Source organism: Camelina sativa, chromosome 18, assembly GCF_030686135.1.
Source record: "Camelina sativa cultivar CO46 ecotype springtype chromosome 18, ASM3068613v1".
Lineage (NCBI taxonomy): Eukaryota > Viridiplantae > Streptophyta > Magnoliopsida > Brassicales > Brassicaceae > Camelina > Camelina sativa.
The window spans coordinates 11464638-11470652 of NC_141897.1; positions in this window are offsets into that span (position 1 = coordinate 11464638).

The window sequence follows — 6015 nt, forward strand, 5'->3', positions numbered from 1 at the left end:
TTTAGTTAGAGAAAAAAATCGAATTTGTATTTACCTTCATACACTTATTTATGTTTTTATATTTTAAATATATTATAACAATTATTACAATAATCTAAAGTTAATTTATACCCCACCAAAACTTTTGCCAAATACTCATCATTACAAATATTATTATTGTCAAAATTCAAGAACATTTCACAAATGATTACAAAATATCTTACATGCAAAGAATTTATCAAAACAACATATAGTTAATAACCATATACAATTTTACTGTATGTTTTACCATTAAAAATATGCTATTACACCAAAACTATTTTATTGTTAAAGTATGCTCTTTATCACCACCTAAAATATATTTTAAACAAATTAAACAAATTTTATGTTGCTTTACTTTCATTTTGGCACAATTATAGTTCTTATAATTATTAAAATTGTTTTGTGACATAATTTTTTTAACCATAAATTTTTCTACTCCAAAGATATTTTGGATGAACAACTGGTGAAAATTATCTACTCGAGTACAATGATTTTATGACCAATCCAATAAAAGTTTTTTATTGAAAAATTGAAAGAAAGTTAATATAACATAATAAAATTAAAAAAATTGAAAATTATAAACAATTCAAAATAAAAACTTTAGAAACAATCAAAAACATGATATATGTCATAATCACGTTAAAAGGATCGATGACATGTTTACTCCTCAGAAGTATCGCATTGTACCAAAATTACTTAGAACTATGACCTCGTCTCAAATATTCTCGAATCGTAAGTTCTCAACCTATTTCTACCCAATCAAAAGTTCTCATATATTTCTCTATATACCTGGGTTTAAACGGTTTACTAACCAAATCCGATAAAAAAACCACATAAATCCGGTTTAAAAACAATTTTAAAACGGTTTACAGTTCTAACTTCCCAAATTTCAAAATCGCTTCTCAATTACTCGATCAAGTAGCTTTTGTTTCAGTACCGGAATCATTGACATTATCTAGAAGAGAAAACTATAGATTTTGACCAGAAACATCAACCATCGATTAATTTTCGAAACTTATAATGCTACTAACTGTAGAATCACTTTTGGAAAATCCATCAGTATCTCCATCCTCGATTAATTTAGCGGGATTTATATACTTTGATTCCATTTCATTGCATATGATAGCTTCCATAGAAGAACCTGCACGAATAAAAGACCCACAATAGATAAGCAAAATTATAACAGGAAAAAATCAAACATGAAAGCTTTCTAAACATGTAAATTTATGTAGATATAATGTTATTTTCTTAATTAGCTGTCATATTACGTTTCAAAAATAACAATTCTTTTGACATAACTTATGTTATTCTTTTTAAATTTGTTATTCCCTATTTATTGATTAATAATAATATACAGGTTTAATGAATTATGTTTTTTGCTTATACATGTCCAAATCTAATTAAAAAAACACATATAATATAATTAGCGTACAATGAAAGATATATTAGTTTGTTAATTTTCCTTTTTGATTTAGGAAATTTCTTTTTAGATATAAACATGTAAACTTTATGTAGATTTAATGCTATTATCTTAATTAGTTTTTTTGAAAAAATAATAATTTTTGACAAATGTCAACATCTCATCAGTAAACTTGACACATGTCATGATCTTATTAATGGCTAATTTTGAAAACCCAACTTTTTATAATAAGATTTTATGATTAGTAATTTTTTTATTTTAAAATTAGAAATTTGTGTAAAATTGACACTTGTCACGATCTGGTGAGTTAGTAACTTTTGAAATTGACACGTGTCACGATCTGGTGAGTTATTAAGATTTTCTTCTTTTAAAATTAAAAATTTATGTAAAATTGACACTTGTCACGATCTGATGAGTTAGTAAATTTTGAAATTGACACGTGTCACGATCTGGTGAGTTAGTAACTTTTTGAAACCATACTTTATATAATAAGATTTCCTTATTTTTAATTTTAAGTTATTAATTCTACAAAAACAAATATAGAAAAAACATTAAGGAAAATATAGATAATTATTAATTCTAAATATTAGAAATACTCACATCTATATAAAAATATATTGTCTCATATTTAAATAATTTATTCAAAAACACTCTTTTCAACTTTGCTTAATTGGAATTTATTTTTTAATGGGAAAGTAAAATTTTTTTATTTTTTTTACTAAAATTTTCACCTACTTTCGTCTTTTGAGTTGGGAATAGGTAAGATTAATATATTAAGCAAAAAAAAAATTAATATATGCGTATTCTTTTCTTGATACTGTAATTTAAAATTTATTGTAGTATTTTTAGATTATTTAATTTAATTTAAATTTTCATCATTGAATTATTTAGGATTCTTATATTACCATGCTTATAATTTTCTATTGTTTCTTAAATTATGCTAAATTTTTTTTTTCTAATTTCTCAACTTTTATTGGTTGGTCATAAACATTTTTTTTTTGCAAACATAATTGTTACCATTATTCATTCAATCACAAAGGAAAATAACGAGTAAAAGCTCATCAAGCTAATGAATGGATAAAATAGGCTAATCAAATACAAGCGTACAACAAACATAGATAGATAGATTGGAAAAGATAAATCGTTGTTGGTAGATCCATATGAGCTCAAACACTCTGACACCCTGGTTTGCAGAAATGTTTAAAACAATTGATTTGGCCATATACGTCACCAAAATGCACTTATTTTTTTGGTCAAGGGTCTTTAGAGAACTTTATGATGGGTGACCTTCATGTAAGTGATTGTCGGAACTGTGCGAGTGATGACAAAACACAGGAAAAGTCATTTGTTGATTTGTAAGGTTGGTAAACAAGTTTTCAAAGCCTCCCATGCATAACAAACCGACCATCAAATATGAGTGGGTCCACGAGCCGGGAATAGATGTTGGGCGCACTTAGGAAGGTGGGCCCATGGACTGAGAGTGGACATGGGCTTACTAAGCAATGTGGCGGTTGAGGCGTTACAGAGACAGAGGCTTCGTCATGGTGTGTCAAAGACACTTTCACGAATACAGTGGGAAATTTAACATTAGTTATTATCAAAAGATTTTGTGACGTTAGAAAAAGGTTTTTAATTTCATTGGTTGTCCGAACAAGCCATTTTGAGATAGCAAAAAGACGTGAACATTTTCTCTCCACACAGGAGGAGGGCAGAGCCGAGGTTCTCGCTATGATGGAGAAGGTTGGACACAAGGTTATCTACCCAAGAGAAGAAGGTTGAGGAAGTTGGATGCAAGGTTATCTACCCAAGGGAGGAAGGTGGAAGAAGCTGGACGCAAGGTTATCTCCCAAAGGGAGGAAGGCGGAACCAAGGTTCTCTCCATGGTGGAGGAGGTTGGACGCAAGGTTCTATCCATAACGGATGAGAGAGGAGCCGAGATTTTCTCCATGGCGATCATACATTATTATGATGATTCATCATTGATTAGTATATTATGTAATATATAAATACATTAAGCCAACCATTTTACTTTCACTTTGGCATAGTTACTATCACAAATACATTAGAAAATTTAACATTAGTTACTATCAAAAGATTTTGTGACGTTAGAAAAAGGTTTTTACTTTCATTGGTTGTCGGAGCAAGCCATTTTGATATAGCAAAAGGACATGAACATGTTCTCTCTACATAGGAGGAGGGCAGAGCCAAGGTTCTCTTTATGGTGAAGAAGGTTGGAAACAAGGTTATCTCTTCAAGTGAGGAAGGTGCAGGAGGTTGGACGCAAAGTTATCTCCCATAGGGAGGAAGGCAGAGCCAAGGTTCTCTCCATGAGAGATGAAGGCGGAGCCGAGATTTTCTTTATGGTGATCATATATTATTGTGATGATACATCAATGATTAGTATATTATGTAATATGTTTTTTATTCAAAAATGTTTTTTGAACCAACAATTTTAGTAATAAAAAAACTACGCATAAGAGAAAGTAAAATAGTTGGCTTAATGTGTTTATATAGATATTTTCTAGGTGATGATAAATAATATATTTGTAACATAGATTATATTTAAGTATAAAAAATATACTTTTAATAGTAACATACATAAAAGATTTATAAATGGATATAAATCAGTCTATTATAACAAAAATAAAATTTACAAATAACATACAACAAATTTTCATATATGTTTGTTAAATTTAATTTAGTTTATATAACTTTAAACCCGCGCATCGGGCGGGTCTACATCTAGTATATATATATACTTGTTTTTTCCATTTGACTTATTTAATTTATATGATTGGCTGGAAGTTGGTGTGTCCATTTCAAAGAAAAAAAAAGTTATTTAAATTATTTTAAATAAAATATATCACGAATTTAATTTGGATACTTAAAATTATCCACATTTTTAGAACGGTTATTATAAGCTAAATTTTATTTTTTGGGATGATATTTTTGAGTTTTCAGTATTTTAAAAAATTTAGGAAATTTTTTATAAAAAAGATTATTATAAAATTTATATTACATAGAAAAGAAATTACAAAGTGAAATATAATCCAGATAAACCAGCAAAGCTTGAGAGGGATATGAGAAAACAAAGAAACCAAGTCGATTTAATTGATTTCTCTAGAGCCATCCGAAAGATTTAAACAAAATTTAGAATAAGCACCAAAGTCTAGTAAAAACAATACACATAAACACGAAACCACACTTGTAGGATTTGATCGAAAAATGTTTAGAAACTTTACAAAGCAAAAAAAAAAAAATCTTAAAAATTTGAAATGAATCAAATCAACCTTTAGAAATGTTGACTTTTTTATTATTTATAGCCAAAATATTTCTTTAATTCATATTTTTGGCTATATAAAGCATTTTTTTTCTAACGCACATAATATTAAGCTTTCCAAATTTATAATTTCTATAGCTAAAATACTACAAGAATAAAATCTACAATCACAAAAAATATACATGTTAAAATCTAGAGTCAAAAATCTATAACCAATCATGTCCGTAATCAACAGAAAACAGTAAAAAAAAATCTGTTAGTAATGTGAAAGCATAATTGGTAAATATGTTGTGTGATTAATGGACATATGTATATATGGTAATATGATAATACTCACTATTAGATAACTATATATATTGCCTAAAAATAAACAAATTAATTATAAACTCAAAAGAGAGAACATGTGAGGATTAAAAGAAGAGATAGAAAAATCCAAAAAAACTATTTTGGTGCTGTGTTGCATGTGTAAAGCCAAAAAAATCAATTTTTTAATTTTAGCTATAATATAAAAAATATATATTCTAAAGTATGATTTCTTACTAGATATACTAGTTGTTTGTTCATTTGACTTATTTAATATATATGATGGGTTGGAGGTTGGTGTGTCCATTTGAAAAGAAAATTTATTTAGACTATCTTAAGTAAATAAGAGATTAAAGTTTTGGAAAACATCATGGATTCAGAAAATTTGGGTAGTTAAATTCATCCAAATTTAAACAATAAATATTAATTTTGGAATGGGTTTCACATTAGGTTTTATTTTGGGATGATACTTCCCGACTTTTAGAATTTTGAAAATTTTGCAGAAATTTAGGTATTTTTTTATATATAAGAAATAAAAAAGTGAAAAACAAATCCAAATAAACCAATACTGAAAATGATACGGTAAACGAAAGAAACCAAGCCGATATAATTGACTTCTCAAAAGCCATCTGAAAGTTTTATCAAAATTTAAAATAAACACTTAAGTCTACTCAAAACAGTATTCCACTAAACATATAAAGTATAAACACGAAAATTAGCGTTGTAATCAACCGAAAAAGCTGGAAAAAAGACAGGTAGTAAATAAAACAATATTTCAATTGTACAGATTAATATACATATGTACATATGTATTATGATAATAATCACATATTATAGTATTATGTTAATAATCACATATAAATTAATTTTATATTATAATTAATTAAGATAAAAATTGCAATCCACAAAATCAACAGAAATTTCCATTTTCGTACCCGTCGTTCAATCCCTAAGTTTATGGTGTTGAAATGTATTGTCAAAACGGCAAAAC